Below are 18,729 nucleotides of genomic sequence, written 5' to 3'. Positions count from 1 at the left end.
GGTGGGGTTTTATGAAGGATGGATGTGAGTGGTGAAGAGAAAGAAGGGATTTGATAGGTGAAGGGTTTTTGGGGAAGAGGTATGGAGGTGATTGGTGAAGAAGAGAGAGGGTGGTGGGGTTGGTGGGGATCCTGTGGGGTCCACAGATCCTGTGGTGTCAAGGAAAAGTCATCCCTGCACCAAATGGCATGCAAAATCACGTTTTGAGCCAATTCTGGCGTTAAACGCCGGGCTGGTGCCCATTTCTGGCGTTTAACGCCAGGTTCTTGCCCTTTTCTGGCGTTTAATGCCAGTCTGGTGCCCCTTTCTGGCGTTAAACGCCCAGAATGGTGCTAGACTGGGCGTTAAACGCCCAACTGCTACTCTTACTGGCGTTTAAACGCCAGTAAGTTCTTCCTCCAGGGTGTGCTGTTTTTCTTCCTGTTTTTCATTCTGTTTTTGCTTTTTCAATTGATTTTGTGACTTCTCATGATCATCAACCTACAAAATAAAATAGAATAACAAAAGAAAATAGATAACATATAACATTGGGTTGCCTCCCAACAAGCGCTTCTTTAATGTCAGTAGCTTGACAGATGGCTCTCATGGAGCCTCACAAATGATCAGAGCAATGCTGGAACCTCCCAACACCAAACTTAGAGTTTGAATGTGGGGGTTCAACACCAAACTTAGAGTTTGGTTGTGGCCTCCCAACACCAAACTTAAAGTTTGACTGTGGGGGCTCTGTTTGACTCTGATTTGAGAGAAGCTCTTCATGCTTCCTCTCCATGGTGACAGAGGGATATCCTTGAGCCTTAAACACAAAGGATTCTTCATTCACTTGAATGATCAGTTCGCCTCTATCATCATCAATCACAGCCTTTGCTGTGGCTAGGAAGGGTCTGCCAAGGATGATGGTTTCATCCATGCACTTCCCAGTCTCTAGGACTATGAAATCAGCAGGGATGTAATGGTCTTCAATCTTTACCAAAACATCCTCTACAAGTCCATGAGCTTGTTTTCTTGAGTTGTCTGCCATCTCTAATGAGATTCTTGCAGCTTGCACCTCAAAGATCCCTAGCTTCTCCATTACAGAGAGAGGCATGAGGTTTACACTTGACCCTAAGTCACACAGAGCCTTCTTGAAGGTCATGGTGCCTATGGTACAAGGTATTGAAAACTTCCCAGGATCTTGTCTCTTTTGAGGTAATTTCTGCCTAGACAAGTCATCCAGTTCTTTGGTGAGCAAAGGAGGTTCATTCTCCCAAGTCTCATTTCCAAATAACTTGTCATTTAGCTTCATGATTGCTCCAAGGTATTTAGCAACTTGCTCTTCAGTGACGTACTCATCCTCTTCAGAGGAAGAATACTCATCAGAGCTCATGAATGGCAGAAGTAAGTCCAGTGGAATCTCTATGGTCTCATTTTGAGCCTCAGATTCCCATGGTTCCTCATTGGGGAACTCAGTGGAGGTCAGTGCACGCCCATTGAGGTCTTCCTCAGTGGCGTTCACTCCCTCTCCTTCCTCTCCAAATTCGGCCATGTTGATGGCCTTGCACTCTCCTTTTGGATTTTCTTCTGTGTTGCTTGGGAGAGTACTAGGAGGGAGTTCAGTAACTTTCTTGCTCAGCTGTCCCACTTGTGCCTCCAAATTCCTAATGGAGGACCTTGTTTCAGTCATGAAACTTTGAGTGGTTTTGATTAGATCAGAGACCATGGTTGCTAAGTCAGAGGTGTTCTGCTTAGAATTCTCTGTCTGTTGCTGAGAAGATGATGGAAAAGGCTTGCCATGGCTAAACCTGTTTCTTCCACCATTATTGTTGTTGAATCCTTGTTGAGGTCTCTCTTGATTCTTCCATGAGAAATTTGGGTGATTTCTCCATAAAGAATTATAGGTGTTTCCATAGGGTTCTCCTAGGTAATTCACCTCTTCCATTGAAGGGTTCTCAGGATCATAGGCTTCTTCTTCAGATGAAGCATCCTTAGTACTGCTTGGTGCATTTTGCATTCCAGACAGACTTTGAGAAATCAAATTGACTTGTTGAGTCAATATCTTGTTCTGAGCCAATATGGCATTCAGAGTATCAATCTCAAGAACTCCTTTCTTCTGATTAGTCCTATTGTTCACAGGATTCCTTTCAGAAGTGTACATGAATTGGTTATTTGCAACCATTTCAATCAGCTCTTGAGCTTTTGTAGGCGTCTTCTTCAAATGAAGAGATCCTCCAGCAGAGCTATCCAAAGACATCTTGGATAGTTCAGAGAGACCATCATAGAAAATACCTATGATGCTCCATTCAGAAAGCATGTCAGAAGGACATTTTCTGATCAATTGTTTGTATCTTTCCCAAGCATCATAGAGGGATTCTCCATCCTTCTGTCTGAAGGTTTGGACTTCCACTCTAAGCTTACTCAATTTTTGAGGTGGAAAGAACTTTGCCAAGAAGGCATTGACTAGCTTTTCCCATGAGTCCAGGCTTTCTTTAGGTTGTGAGTCCAACCATGTCCTAGCTCTGTCTCTTACAGCAAAAGGGAATAGCATAAGTCTGTAGACTTCAGGGTCAACCCCATTAGTCTTGACAGTGTCACAGATTTGCAAGAACTCAGCCAAAAACTGATGAGGATCTTCCAATGGAAGTCCATGGAACTTGCAATTCTGTTGCATTAGAGAAACTAATTGAGGCTTAAGCTCAAAGTTGTTTGCTCCAATGGCAGGGATAGAGATGCTTCTCCCATAAAAGTCGGGAGTAGGTGCAGTAAAGTCACCCAGCACCTTCCTTGCATTGTTTGCATTGTTGTTGTTTTCGGCTGCCATGTGTTCTTCTTCATTGAAGATTTCTGTTAGGTCCTCTACAGAGAGTTGTGCTTTAGCTTCTCTTAGCTTTCGCTTCAAGGTCCTTTCAGGTTCAGGGTCAGCTTCAACAAGAATGCCTTTGTCTCTGCTCCTGCTCATATGAAAGAGAAGAGAACAAGAAAATGTGGAATCCTCTATGTCACAGTATAGAGATTCCTTGAGGTGTCAGAAGAACAGAAAAATAGAAGAAAGAGGTAGAAGAATTCGAACTAAATCAGAGAGAGTTCGAATTGTGCATTTGAGAAGGAGTAGTACTCCATAAATAAAAGGATGTGGGAGGAGGGAAGATAATTTTCAAAAATCAAGTAAAAGAATTTGAAAACATTTTGAAAAACATTAATTAATTTTCGAAAATAAGAGTGGGCAAGAAATCAAGTATTTTTTGAAAAAGATTTTGAAATTAGAAGTCAAAAAGATTTGATTGAGAATTTTTTTGAAAAAGATGAGGTTAAGAAGATATGATTGGAAAACAATTTTAAAAAGATTTGATTTTAAAAATTAATGACTTGGCTAACAAGAAAAGATATGATTCAAACATTAAACCTTTCTCAACAGAAAAGGCAACATACTTGAAATGTTGAATCAAATCATTAATTGATAGCAAGTATCTTTGAAAAAGGAAAGAAATTGATTTTGAAAACATTTGATTGAAAGGATATGATTTGAAAAAGATTTGATTTAGAAAAACTTTGAAAACTTGAAAAAAATTGATTTGAAAACAAAATTCTCCCCCTTGTGCCATCCTGGCGTTTAACGCCCAATGCACTACCTTTTTGGGCGTTAAACGCCCAACCAGGCACCCTGGCTGGCGTTTAAACGCCAGTCTGTCCTTCTTCACTGGGCGTTTTGAACGCCCAGCTTTTTCTGTGTAATTCCTCTGCTGCATGTTCTGAATCTTCAGTTCCCTGTACTATTGACTTGAAAATAGAACCAAGATCAAATAAACAATGCAGTGCAAGACACCAAACTTAAAATTAGACACTAGACTCAAACAAGAAACATAAAATATTTTTGGTTTTTATGATTTTGAAATTTTTTTTTTGTGCTTTTTCGAAAATTATATGGAAATAGAAAATAAAGGTTTCAGAATTCTTAATTTGGATTCTAGGAATCATTGCAATGCTAGTCTAAGACTCCGGTCCAGGAATTAGACATGGCTTCACAGCCAGCCAAGCTTTCAAAGAAAGCTTCGGTCCAAAACACTAGACATGGCCAATGGCCAGCCAAGCCTTAGCAGATCATTGCTCCAATAGCAAGATTGATAGAGATCAACAAGCTCTTGTGATGATCAGTTGAAACCTCGGTCCAATAAGATTAGACATGGCTTCTCAGCCAGCCAGATTTTAACAGATTATCATGAAACACTAGAATTCATTCTTAAGAACTCTGAAAAAAAAAATACCTAATCTAAGCAACAAGATGAACCGTCAGTTGTCCATACACAAAACAATCCCCGGCAACGGCGCCAAAAACTTGGTGTGCGAAATTGTGATCACTACTTTTCACAACTCAAATAATCCCTAGTAATGGCCCCAAGAACTTGGTGCTCAATACCATGGCATAAACACAACTTTGCACAACTAACCAGCAAGTGCACTGGGTCGTCCAAGTAATAAACCTTACGCGAGTAAGGGTCGATCCCACGGAGATTGTTGGTATGAAGCAAGCTATGGTCACCTTGTAAATCTTAGTCAGGCAGACTCAAATGGGTATAGTGATATACGAATAAAGCATAAAGATAAAGATAGAGGTACTTATGTAATTCATTGGTAGGAACTTCAGATAAGCGTATGAAGATGCCTTCCCTTCCGTCTCTCTGCTTTCCTACTGTCTTCATCCAATCCTTCTTACTCCTTTCCATGGCAAGCTTATGCAAGGGTTTCACCGTTGTCAGTGGCTACCTCCCATCCTCTCAGTGAAAATGTTCCTATGCTCTATCACAGCATAGGCTAATCATCTGTCGGTTTTCGGTCAGGCCGGAATAGAATCCAGTGATTCTTTTGCGTCTATCACTAATGCCCCGCCTGCTAGGAGTTTGAAGCACGTCACAGTCATTCAATCATTGAATCCTACTCAGAATACCACAGACAAGGTTAGACCTTCCAGATTCTCTTGAATGCCGCCATCAGTTCTAGCCTATACCACGAAGACTCTGATCTCACGGAATGGCTGGCTCGTTTGTCAGGCGAGCACTCGGTTGTCAGGCGATCAACCATGCATCGTGTATCAGGAATCCAAGAGATATTCACCCAATCTAAGGTAGAACGGAGGTGGTTGTCAGTCACACGTTCATAGGTGAGAATGATGATGAGTGTCACGGATCATCACATTCATCAAGTTGAAGAACAAGTGATATCTTGGACAAAGAACAAGCGGAATTGAATAGAAGAACAATAGTAATTGCATTAATACTCGAGGTACAGCAGAGCTCCACACCTTAATCTATGGTGTGTAGAAACTCCACCGTTGAAAATACATAAGAACAAGGTCTAGGCATGGCCGTGAGGCCAGCCTCCCAATGATCTAAGAACTAGATGTCCAAAGATAGCTAGATACCCCCCCTTTTCAAATACAATAGTAAAAGGTCCTACTTATAGAAAACTAGTAGCCTAGGGTGTACAGAGATGAGTAAATGACATAAAAATCCACTTCCGGGCCCACTTGGTGTGTGCTTGGGCTGAGCAATGAAGCAATTTCGTGTAGAGACTCTTCTTGGAGTTAAACGCCAGCTTTTATGCCAGTTTGGGCGTTTAACTCCCATTTAGGTGCCAGTTCCGGCGTTTAACGCTGGAATTTCTGAGGGTGACTTTGAACGCCGGTTTGGGCCATCAAATCTTGGGAAAAGTATGGACTATCATATATTGCTGGAAAGCCCAGGATGTCTACTTTCAAACGCCGTTGAGAGCGCGCCAATTGGGCTTCTGTAGCTCCAGAAAATCCACTTCGAGTGCAGGGAGGTCAGAATCCAACAGCATCTGCAGTCCTTTTCAGTCTCTGGATCAGATTTTTGCTCAGGTCCCTCAATTTTAGCCAGAAAATACCTGAAATCACAGAAAAACACACAAACTCATAGTAAAGTCCAGAAAAGTGAATTTTAACTAAAAACTAATAAAAATATACTAAAAACTATCTAGATCATACTAAAAACATACTAAAAACAATGCCAAAAAGCGTACAAATTATCCGCTCATCACATGCTCATGTGAAATCAAAATAAATTAAGTTACCATGTGCAAAGAAAAAAAAAGAAAAAAAATTGAGTAATTAAATAAGGGGATACAAAAATTTTCCCAATGCAAAATAAAAAGAACCAATGCACATGGGACAAAATTCAAAAATAAGCTTGATACATGAGCATGTAATACAAAAGTGGAAAAATTTTGGTAGCTAGGTAAAGAACTTTGAAATTATATAAAGTGTGTATGTTAGGTGAGATCTTAGACTAATCAAGGATTCACTTTGTTAGCTCACTTAGCCTTATATATACACCCTTACCCTTACCTTAGCCCCATTACAACCTTGAAAAAGACCTCATGATGTTTGCATTGGTATACTAAATATTTGTTGATTGGTTAGATGAAGAACAAAATTTAGAAAGCATGATTAGAGAAGAGTAGAGTGAATTACTGATGAGCGGATAATTTATACGCTTTTTGGTATTGTTTTTAGGTAGTTTTTAGTAAGTTCAAGCTACTTTTAGGGATGTTTTCATTAGTTTTTATGTTAAATTCACATTTCTGGACTTTACTATGAGTTTGTGTGTTTTTCTGTGATTTCAGGTAATTTCTGGCTGAAATTGAGGGACTTGAGCAAAACTTTGAAAAAGGCTAACAAAAGGACTGCTGATGCTGTTGGAATCTAACCTCCCTGCACTCAAAATAGATTTTCTGGAGCTACAGAAATCAAAATGGCGCGCTCTCAACGGTGTTGGAAAGTAGACATCCAGAGCTTTCCAGCAATATATAATAGTCCATACTTTATTCGGAAATTGATGACGTAACTTGGCATTGAACGCCAAGTACATGCTGCTGTCTGGAGTTAAACGCCAGAAACACGTCATGATTCGGAGTTGAACGTCCAAAACACGTTATAACTTGGAGTTCAAACTCCAAGAAAAGTCTCAGCTCGTGGATAGATCAAGCTCAGCCCAAGCATAGACCAAGTGGGCCTCGGAAGTGGATTTATGCATCAATTACTTACTCATGTAAACCCTAGTAGCTAGTCTAGTATATATAGGACATTTAACTATTGTATTAGACGTCTTTTGACCACGTTTCATCTTTGGTCTCAATTTTGTTTTATTCTTCATCTTAGGAGGCCATTGAGCACATTTTAGGGGGCTGGCCATTCGGCCATGCCTGAACCTATCACTTATGTATTTTCAACGGTGGAGTTTCTGCACACCATAGATTAAGGGTGTGGAGCTCTGCTGTACCTCAAGTTTCAATACAATTACTATTACTTTTTATTCAATTCTCTTTTATTCTTATTCCAAGATATACATTGCACAACACTTTGATGAATGTGATGATCTGTGACACTCATCATCATTCTCACCTATGAACGCGCGTGATTGACAACCACTTCCGTTCTACTCTAGGCCGGGCGCATATCTCTTAGATTCCCCAACAGAATCTTCGTGGTATAAGCTAGATAGATGGCGGCATTCATGGGGATCTGGAAAGTCTAACCTTGTCTGTGGTATTCCGAGTAGGATTCTGGTATTGAATGACTGTGACGAGCTTCAAACTCCTGAAGGCTGGGCGTTAGTGACAAACGCAAAAGAATCAAGAGATTCTACTCCAACCTGATTGAGAACCGACAGATGATTAGCCGTGCTGTGACAGAGCATTTGGACCATTTTCACTGAGAGGATGGGATGTAGCTATCAACAAGGGTGATGCCTCCAGACGATTAGCTGTGCAGTGACAGCGCATAGGACCATTTTCCCGAGAGGATTAAAAGTAGCCATTGATGATGGTGATGCCCTACATACAGCTTGCCATGGAAAGGAGTAAGAAGGATTGGATGAATGTAATAAGAAAGTAGAGATTCAAGAGTAGCACAGCATCTCCATACGCCTATCTGAATTCCCCACTATTAATTTACATAAGTATTTCTATCCCTTTTTATTTTATTTATCTTTTAAATATCTAATCCAATTACATTTGACTCTATGAATCCACTTAACTGAGATTTACAAGGTGGCCATAGCTTGCTTCATACCAACAATCTCTGTGGGATCGACCCTTACTCACGTAAGGTATTACTTGGATGACCCAGTACACTTGCTGGTTAAGTTGAACGGAGTTGTGTCCACACAGAGCCAAGAGCCATAATAATGATTCCATACAATAACAAAGAGTACTACATTGATGTGATCACAATTTCGTCCACCAAGTTTTTGGCGCCGTTGCCGGGGATTGTTCGAGTTTGGACAACTAACGGTTCATCTTGTTGCTCAGATTAGGTAATTTTCTTTTTATTTTCTTTTCAAAAATCTTTTTCAAAATTTTTCTTTTCTTTTTCGTTTTTCCAAACTTTATTTTCGAAAAAAATTAATAAAAATCCAAAAAAAAATTAGAAAATCATAAAAACCAAAAATATTTTGTGTTTCTTGTTTGAGTCTTGAGTCAATTTTTAAGTTTGGTGTCAATTGCATGCTTTTAAAATTTTTTCTTGCATTTTTCGAAAATTCATACATTCATAGTGTTTTTCATGATCTTCAAGTTGTTCTTGGTAAGCCTCTTGTTTGATCTTGATGTTTTCTTGTTTTGTGTCTTTTCTTGTTTTTCATGTGCATCTTGGCATTCATATTTTCCATGCATTAAAGATTTCTAAGTTTGGTGTCTTGCATGTTTTCTTTGCATGAAAAAGGTAGAAACATTTTGCATGTAGTTGCATTCATAGAGATAGGTTGCATTGCATACTCTCTATCATTCTTCTTCACTCCTTTATAGTTTCTCTTGAGTTTAGCATGAAGACATGCTAATGTTTAAGTATGGGGAGGTTGATAAGCCACTATTTTATGGTTTATCTTATGCTCAATTGAGTGGTTTTTATCAAGCCTTTTCACACTTATTCATACTATTTGCATGGTTTTACAATTCCTTCCCAGAATTTGTTCTACGATTGAAAACTTGCTTCCTAGAGTCTTTAATTTTTGTATTTTAATCATCTCTTATTACCATTCGATGCCTTGATAAGTGATTTCAGAGATTACAGGGCAAGAATGGCTTAGAGGATGGAAAGGAAGCATGCAAAAGTAGAAGGAATACAAGAAACTGAAGAAACTGCTAAAGCTATTAGCCTGACCTCTTCGCACTAAAATGGTCATAACTTTAGCTACAGAGATCCAAATGATGTGGTTTCAGTTGTGTTGGAAAGATAACGTTCGGGGCTTCGATTTGATATATAATTTGTCATAGTGGCCATAAAGCTAGGCAATGCGAACGCGTGCTCCACGCGGACGCATCGCAGTGACAAAAATCAGCGTGGCAGATTTCGCAACCAGCGAATCCAAGGCTATTTCTGACCCAGTTTCGAGGCTAGAAAATACAGATTAAAGGCTGCAAAGTGAAGGAATGAAGAGAGATGACTCATAATTCATTTTTCATAATTTAGATGTAGTTTTTAGAAAGAGAGGTTCTCTCATCTCTCTTAGGATTAGGATTAGGATTTATCTTATTGGGATTATTTCTTCATCACAAGTTCAAATGTTCCTTTTATTTATTTTCTCAATCTGACTTATGAATTTCTCCAATGTTGGATATGATTTCTTTTATTAATAATTGAGGTATTTCAGACATATGATTTTTATTTAGTTTCTTATATTCTTGGCTTTAGTTGATTAATTGGTGACTCTTGAGTTGTCAAACTCATCGTGATTGATAATTATACCTTTGCTGATTGATTTAGATTCCTATAATTCTAGTCTTTCCTCATGAGTTGACTAGGACTTTAGGTGTTAGATTGATTAGTCCACTTGACTTAACTTCATAGTTAGAAGTTGACTTAGCGAGAGCAAAAATATAATTCTCATCACCATTGATAAGGATAACTAGGATAGGACTACTAGTTTTCATACTTTGCCAAGAGTTTTTCTTTGCTATTGATTTAATTCCCTGCAATCTATTTTTCTTGTTCAAAACCTTTTTAAAACCCAAAAATACTGTTTTCCATAATCAATAATAAAACATACCTCCCTGCAATTTCTTGAGAAGACAATCCGAGGTTTGAATACTTCAGTTTATAAATTTTATTGGGTTTGTTACTTGTGACAACCAAACGTTTGTACGAAAGGATTTTCTGTTGGTTTAGAAGCTATACTTACAACACGATTACATTTGTGAATTTCTTTACCGATAGGAAATCCATTCGTCAGAGTTCTCCCAAGATCAATTGATAATTGAAGGTTGTTCTACTTAGTTATCATTTACTAGGTAAAGGAAAGTCAACTAAGTTGGAAGTCTACTTCTATTTACAAGTTCTAATCCTCTCCCTTGGGAAGGATTAATGTCAGTGACTAGAGAGTCATCCAACAATAAACCCAATTACAATTTTACTCTTAAGCATTCCAACTCAAGGTTCTCCTTTCAATCACCTCACAATCAAGTTAGAGAACTACTCGCTCATCATGAATGTAAATTTCACAAAATAAAAATAAGAAATAAAGAAAGTCATGATAGACAATAATCCAAAAGATCAATTAAAAATAAAAATGGTTCTTGTATTAATAAATTCTAAAAATAATCCAATTGTAACTCTGAACAAATTAAGGATATAAAAGAGTAAGGAAAAAGTAAAGAAAACAAACTAGAGTGATGAAGTCTTGCAGAGGTAATAACTCTTCTCAATATCCCAATCCAAAAAGCAATAAAAACAAAAATCCTAAGAACTATGAATGTGTAGAGAGAAAACGTAGAGGAGGAGTAAAATCAGATCTAAAAACTAAGAATTATGCGGAATGAATGTTGTTCTTGGTCTCTGCATGTTCTCTGGCTCTAACCTGTGTTTCTGGGCCAAAAACTGGGTTGAAACATGGCCCAGAATCCATGCCAGTGTTTCTGTAAATTCTGCAGATTGCGCACGTCACGCGTAGGCGTCGTCCACGCGTGCGCGTCATTCAGCATTTTTTCGTGCCACGCGTGCGCGTCGTCTACGCATTCATGTCACTCGTGCAGCTTCCAATCCATGCGTTCGCGTCAGGCACGTGAGTGCGTCACTGCGATTTCCTCCATTTCGCACGGTCGCGTGAGCCATGCGTCCGCGTCGCTTCTTGCTGGTCATCTCCTCAATTTCTTGTGTTCCTTCTATTTTTACAAGCTTCCTCTCCATTCTCTAAGCCATTCCTGCCCTATGAAGCCTGAAACACTTAACACACAAATCACGGCATCGAATGGTATAAAGGAGAATAAAAATATACAATTAAAAGATCTTTAGGAAGCAAGTTTTCAATCATAGAACAATTTTAGGAAGGAATTGTAAATACATGCAAATCATATGAATAAGTGGGTGAAGACTTGATAAAACCACTTAATTAAACACAATATAAATCATAAAATAATGGTTTATCAACCTCCCCACACTTAAACATTAGCATGTCCTCATGCTTAGTTGAAGGAGATAAATATGAATGAATAGGGACATGTAAGACTCATGCAGTGCAATGCAACCTATATACATAAATGCAACTATATGATTTTGTCTATCTGATTAAAAATAAATAAGTTCTCTATGATAAAACATGGAGCAGATTCCACTAGTTCAAATCATACAGTAAAAGCAGGTAAATTTGTAAGAAGACAGCTCGTGAAAGCAGGGGACATAGAATCAAGCATTGAACCCTCACTGATGGTGTGTGTACACTCTAATCTCTCTAGTGTATAGGGTAATCACTCTATCCTTCTCTAATCATGCTCTCTAATTTTTGTTCTTCACCTAACCAATCAACAACATTTAATGTACCAATGCAAACATCATGATGTCTTTTCAAGGTTGTAATGGGGCTAAGGTAAGGGTAAGGGTATATATGGCTAAGTGAGCTTATAAATAGAATCTTTAATTAACCCAAGCTTTCACCTAATCATATATGTATATTCTATATAACTTCAAATTTCATACCTAGCTACCCAGAATTTCCTTTTCACATTCCATACTCATGCATCAACCTTTATTTTAATTTTATCACATGTGCATTGATTGTTTAATTTAGCATTGGGGTAATTTTGTCCCCTTATCTAAATTTTTTTTTGAACATGAAAATAAACATAGCTTATCAATGCACATAGATTTTTAATTTTTCTTTTATAGTTTCACATGAGTAGGTACCCAAATTCCCATTATTTTATCATGACACATTCCTTTATTAACCCTTGTTCCCATAATCTTCCCATACTCAATTAACACACAATTTCTATCTTAAGCTAACCAAAGATTCAATTGGGATATTTAATTATTTTTCTGCTTAAGGCTAGTAATGTGGTAAAATGTAGAACAAATGGGATTGAAACGGCTCAAAGTGGCTAACAAAGGTAATTTAAAGGGTAGGCTTATTTGGGATAAGTGAGGTAAACAAATAATGGCCTCAATCATATGCATGCATATAACACATTAACATTGGACATATAGGATAAAACGAAATTCAAATTACAATCATGGAGGAGTAAACACACAAGAATAAAATAGTTATGGTTAAATAATGTAACCATGTATTTAGGCTCAAAGTCTCACAGGTTGTGTGTTCTTTAACTCGAAAACCATGTTCCAATTACAACTTCAAACAAATCTAACATAAAGGTTTTGATTTAAATTAGTGAAATTTTTTCAAAAATAGGGTTTTAAAAGAAACTTACTATCTTTTTAATCAAGTAGAACATGCATGCAATTAACCTATTACTATGCAATCTATCCTATTCTAAAAAAAAGAAAATTGGTGTTAGGAAAGAGAAATTACCTCCGGAAGTCAGGTACTGACCGACCTCCCCACACTTAAGGCTTTGCACCGTCCTCGGTGCCTGATGAGCAGATAATTTATACGCTTTTTGGCATTGTTTTTAGTATGTTTTTAGTATGTTTTAGTTAGTTTTTATTATATTTTTATTAGTTTTTAGTTAAAATTCACTTTTCTGGACTTTACTATGAGTTTGTGTGTTTTTCTGTGATTTCAGGTATTTTCTGGCTGAAATTGAGGGACTTGAGCAAAAATCTGATTCAGAGACTGAAAAGGACTGCAGATGCTGTTGGATTCTGACCTCCCTTCACTTGAAGTGGATTTTCTGGAGCTACAAAAGCCCAATTGGCGCGCTCTCAACGGCGTTGGAAAGTAGACATCCTGGGCTTTCCAGCAATGTATAATAGTCTATACTTTGCCCGAGATTTGATGGCCCAAACTGGCGTTCCAAATCAGCTCAAGAATGCCCGGCGTTTAACGCCGGAACTGGCACAAGAATGGGAGTTAAACGCCCAAACTGGCACAAAAGCTGGCGTTTAACTCCAAGAAGAGTCTCTACACGAAAATGCTTCAATGCTCAGCCCAAGCACACACCAAGTGGGCCCAGAAGTGGATTTTTATGTCATTTACTCATCTTTGTAAACCCTAGGCTACTAGTTCCCTACAAATAGGACCTTTTACTATTGTATTTTCATCTTGAGATCTTTGAATCTTTTGATCACGTATTGGGAGGCTGGCCATTTGGCCATGCCTAGACCTTGTTCTTATGTATTTTCAACGGTGGAGTTTCTACACACCATGGATTAAGGTGTGGAGCTCTGCTGTACCTCGAGTATTAATGCAATTACTATTGTTCTTCTATTCAATCCAGCTTGTTCTTATTCCAAGATATTCATTCGCACTCAAGAACTTGATGAATGTGATGATTATGTGACGCTCATCATCATTCTCACTTATGAACGCGTGCCTGACAACCACCTCCGTTCTACAAGCAAACAAGGCTTGAATGTTTATCTCTTGGATTCCTTAATCGGAATCTTCGTGATATAAGCTAGAATTGATGGCGGTATTCAAGAGAATTCGGAAGGTCTAAACCTTGTCTGTGGTATTCTGAGTAGGATTCAATGATTGAATGACCGTGACGAGCTTCAAACTCCTGAAGGCTGGGCGTTAGTGACAGACGCAAAAGAATCATTGGATTCTATTCCAACCTGATTGAGAACCGACAGATGATTAGCCGTGCCGTGACAGGGTGCGTTGAACATTTTCACTGAGAGAACGGGATTGTAGCCACTGACAACGGTGATGCCCAATATACAGCTTGCCATGGAAAGGAGTAAGAAGGATTGGATGAAGACAGTAGGAAAGCAGAGAGACGGAAGGGACAAAGCATCTCCATACGCTTATCTGAAGTTCTCACCAATGAATTACATAAGTATCTCTATCTTTACTTTATGCTTTATTCATAAATCATCCATAACCATTTGAATCTGCCTGACTGAGATTTACAAGATGACCATAGCTTACTTCATACCAACAATCTCCGTGGGATCGACCCTTACTCGCGTAAGGTTTATTACTTGGACGACCCAGTGCACTTGCTGGTTAGTTGTGCGAAGTTGTGATAAAGAGTTGAGATTGCAATTGAGCGTACCATGTTGATGGCTGATGAGCGGATAATTTGTACGCTTTTTGGCATTGTTTTTAGTATGTTTTTGGTAGTTTTAGTTGAGTTTTTATTATATTTTTATTAGTTTTTAGTTAAAATTCACTTTTCTGGACTTTACTATGAGTTTGTGTGTTTTTCTGTGATTTCAGGTATTTTCTGGCTGAAATTGAGGGATCTGAGCAAAAATCTGATCCAGAGACTCAAAAGGACTGCAGATGCTGTTGGATTCTGACCTCCCTGCACTCGAAGTGGATTTTCTGGAGCTACAGAAGCCCAATTGGCGCGCTCTCAACGGCGTTGGAAAGTAGACATCCTGGGCTTTCCAGCAATATATGATAGTCCATACTTTGCCCAAGATTTGATGGCCCAAACCGGCGTTCAAAGTCACCTCAAGAAATTCCAGCGTTAAACGGCGGAACTGGCACCTAATTGGGAGTTAAACGCCCAAACTGGCATAAAAGCTGGCGTTTAACTCCAAGAAGAGTCTCTACACGAAAATTCTTCATTGCTCAGCCCAAGCACACACCAAGTGGGCCCGGAAGTGGATTTTTATGTCATTTACTCATCTCTGTAAACCTTAGGCTACTAGTTTTCTATAAGTAGGACCTTTTACTATTGTATTTTCATCTTGGTTCTTCTGGTTCCCTCTCTGGGGCCGAAACCAATGATCACTTTTGTTCTTATGTATTTTCAACGGTGGAGTTTCTACACACCATAGATTAAGGTGTGGAGCTCTGCTGTACCTCGAGTATTAATGCAATTACTATTGTTCTTCTATTCAATTCCGCTTGTTCTTTGTCCAAGATATCACTTGTTCTTCAACTTGATGAAGGTGATGATTGACACTCATCACCATTCTCACCCATGAACAAGGTGACTGACAACCATTCTTGTTCTACAAGCATACGAGGCTCTAGTGAATATCTCTTGGATTCTTTAACCGGAATCTTCGTGGTATAGGCGAGAACTGATGGCAGCATTCAAGAGAATCCGGAAGGTCTAACCTTGTCTGTGGTATTCTGAGTAGGATTCAATGATTGAATGACTGTGACGTGCCTCAAACTCCTAGCAGGCTAGGGCGTTAGTGACAGACGCAAAAGTATCAATGGATATTATTCCGGCCTGAACGAGAACCGACAGATGATTAGCCTATGCTGTGACAGAGCATCAGGGACGTATTTTCACTGAGAGGATGGGAGGTAGCTGCTGACAACAGTGAAACCCTACACAAGCTTGCCATGGAAAGGAGTAAGAAGGATTGGATGAAGACAGTAGGAAAGCAGAGAGATGGAAGGGAAGGCATCTTCATGCGCTTATCTGAAGTTCCTACCAATGAATTACATAAGTATCTCTATCTTTATCTTTTATGTTATTTTCGTTCATCACCATATCCATTTGAGTCTGCCTGACTAAGATTTACAAGATGACCATAGCTTGCTTCATACCAACAATCTCCGTGGGATCGACCCTTACTCACGTAAGGTATTACTTGGACGACCCAGTGCACTTGCTGGTTAGTTGTGTGAAGTTGTAGTGATCACAATTTCGCGCACCAAGTTTTTGGCGTCGTTGCCGGGGATTGTTCAAGTTTTGAGCAAGCTTTTTGTCCGGTAACATCAGTGCCAAAAATCCGGCAACAGCACCAAGTTTTTGGCGCCGTTGCTGGGGATTGTTCGTGTATGGACAACTGACGGTTCATCTTGTTGCTTAGATTAGGTATTTTTTTTCTTCAGAGTTCTTAAGAATGAATTCTAGTGTTTCAAAGGTGATGTTCTTATCATCACCAAAGCTGATTGATTCTCATCAATTTAGCTCTTGAATGCAATGTCCTGCTGAAGCTTGGCCGGCCATGTCTAATTCCTTTAGACTAAAGCTTTAGACTCACATTGCATGATTCCTGGAATTCTCATTAAGAATTTTGATACCTTTATTTTCTTTTTCTACATAATTTTCGAAAAAAAAAACACAAAAAAATTTTATAAAATCATAAAATCCAAAAATATGTCTTGTTTGAGTCTAGAGTCTCATCTTAAGTTTAGTATCAATTGCATGTTTCTGTTCTCATTGCATTCATGCATGTGTCCTCATTGATCTTCAAGTTGTTCTTGATGATTTCCTTGTTTTGATCTTTGAATTCTATTGACTTGAGTGATTTGTTGTTTCTCATGTGCATTCTCATCTTGTTAGTGTCAGTAGTATACAAACTACTAAGTTTGGTGTCTTGCATGCATTGTTATTTGATTTTAGTTGCATTTTGATTATTAAAAATCCAAAAATATTTTTAATTTGTGTCTTTTCAAGTCAATAATACAGAGAATTGAAGATTCAGAACATACAGCAGAGGAATTATACAGAAAAAGCTGGGCATTCAAAAATGCCCAGTGAAGAAGACAGACTGGCGTTTAAACGCCAGCCAGGGTGCCTGGTTGGGCGTTTAACGCCCAAAAGGGTAGTAGTTTGGGCGTTAAACGCCAGAATGGATACCATTCTGGGCGTTTAACGCCAGGATGGTGCTAAGGGGGAAGATTTTGTTTTTCAAATCAATTTTTTTTTAAGTTTTCAAAGTTTTTCAAAATCAAATCTTTTTCAAATCATATCTTTTCAATCAAATGTTTTCAAAATCAATTTCTTTCCTTTTTCAAAGATACTTACTAACAATTAGTGATTTGATTGAACATTTTTTGCCTTTTCTGTTGAGGAAGGTTTTATGTTTGAATCATATATTTTCTTGTTAGGCAAGTCATTAATTTTTAAAAATCATATCTTTTCAAATTGTTTTCAAATCATATCTTTTAAAATTGTTTTCAAATCATATCTTTTTAAACACATCTTTTTCAAAATAAGTTTTCAATCAAATCTTTTTAATTTCTAATTTCAAAATCTTTTTCAAAAATCACTTGATTTCTTTTCCACTCTTATTTTCGAAAATCAATTAAGTGTTTTTCAAAATGTTTTCAAAATCTTTTACTTAAATTTTCGAAAATTACTTCCCTTCTTCTCACATCCTTCAATTTTTGGACTAACTCTATTCCTTAATGCAAAATTCGAACTCCATCTTCTTTGATAAGTTCGAATTTTCTACTTCTGTCTTCTACTTTTCTTTTCCTCTGACACCTAAAGGAATCTCTATACTGTGACATAGAGGATTCCACATTTTCTTATTCTCTTCTCTTTCATATGAGCAGGAACAAAGACAAAGGCATTCTTGTTGAAGCTAACCCTGAACCTGAAAGGACCTTGAAGCGAAAGCTAAGAGAAGCTAAAGCACAACTCTCTGTAGAGGACCTAACCGAATTCTTCAAAGAAGAAGAAGACATGGCAGCCGAAAACAACAACAATGCCAACAATGCAAGGAAGGTGCTGGGTGACTTTACTGCACCTACTCCCGATTTCTATGGGAGAAGCATCTCTATCCCTGCCATTGGAGCAAACAACTTTGAGCTTAAACCTCAATTAGTTTCTCTAATGCAACAGAATTGCAAGTTCCATGGACTTCCATTGGAAGATCCTCATCAGTTTTTAGCTGAGTTCTTGCAAATCTGTAACACAGTCAAGACTAATGGGGTTGACCCTGAGGTCTACAGACTGATGCTATTCCCTTTTACTGTAAGAGGCAGAGCTAGGACATGGTTGGACTCACAACCTAAAGAAAGCCTGGACTCTTGGGAAAAGCTAGTCAATGCCTTCTTGGCAAAGTTCTTTCCACCTCAAAAATTGAGTAAGCTTAGAGTGGAAGTCCAAACCTTCAGACAGAAGGAAGGTGAATCCCTCTATGAAGCTTGGGAAAGATACAAACAATTGATCAGAAAATGTCCTTCTGACATGCTTTCTGAATGGAGCATCATAGGTATTTTCTATGATGGTCTCTCTGAACTATCCAAGATGTCTTTGGATAGCTCTGCTGGAGGATCTCTTCACTTGAAGAAGACGCCTACAGAGGCTCAAGAACTAATTGAAATGGTTGCAAGTAACCAATTCATGTACACTTCTGAAAGGAATCCTGTGAACAATGGGACAAGTCAGAAGAAAGGAGTTCTTGAGATTGACACTCTGAATGCCATATTGGCTCAGAATAAGATATTGACTCAACAAGTCAATTTGATTTCTCAAAGTCTGTCTGGAATGCAAAATGCACCTGGCAGTACTAAGGATGCTTCATCTGAGGAAGAAGCTTATGATCCTGAGAACCCTTCAATGGAAGAGGTGAATTACCTAGGAGAGCCCTATGGAAACACCTATAATTCTTCATGGAGAAATCACCCAAATTTCTCATGG

The 18,729-nt window shown here is 38.4% G+C and overlaps 2 non-coding genes across 2 annotated transcripts; one reads left to right on the top strand and one right to left on the bottom strand.

Moving 5' to 3' along the window:
• Positions 1-2,281: 2,281 nt before the first annotated feature.
• On the top strand, positions 2,282-2,389 carry LOC130937800 (small nucleolar RNA R71). The gene has a single exon (XR_009068999.1). It is a non-coding gene; the product is annotated as a small nucleolar RNA R71 (small nucleolar RNA).
• A 15,785-nt stretch (positions 2,390-18,174) lies between these two features.
• Positions 18,175-18,282, bottom strand: LOC130937474 (small nucleolar RNA R71). The gene has a single exon (XR_009068693.1). It is a non-coding gene; the product is annotated as a small nucleolar RNA R71 (small nucleolar RNA).
• Positions 18,283-18,729: the final 447 nt, after the last annotated feature.

This window comes from Arachis stenosperma, chromosome 6, assembly GCF_014773155.1.
Source record: "Arachis stenosperma cultivar V10309 chromosome 6, arast.V10309.gnm1.PFL2, whole genome shotgun sequence".
Taxonomy (NCBI): domain Eukaryota; kingdom Viridiplantae; phylum Streptophyta; class Magnoliopsida; order Fabales; family Fabaceae; genus Arachis; species Arachis stenosperma.
The sequence above is the reverse complement of the archived record's forward strand: the minus strand, read 5'-3'. Positions and strand labels throughout refer to the sequence as shown.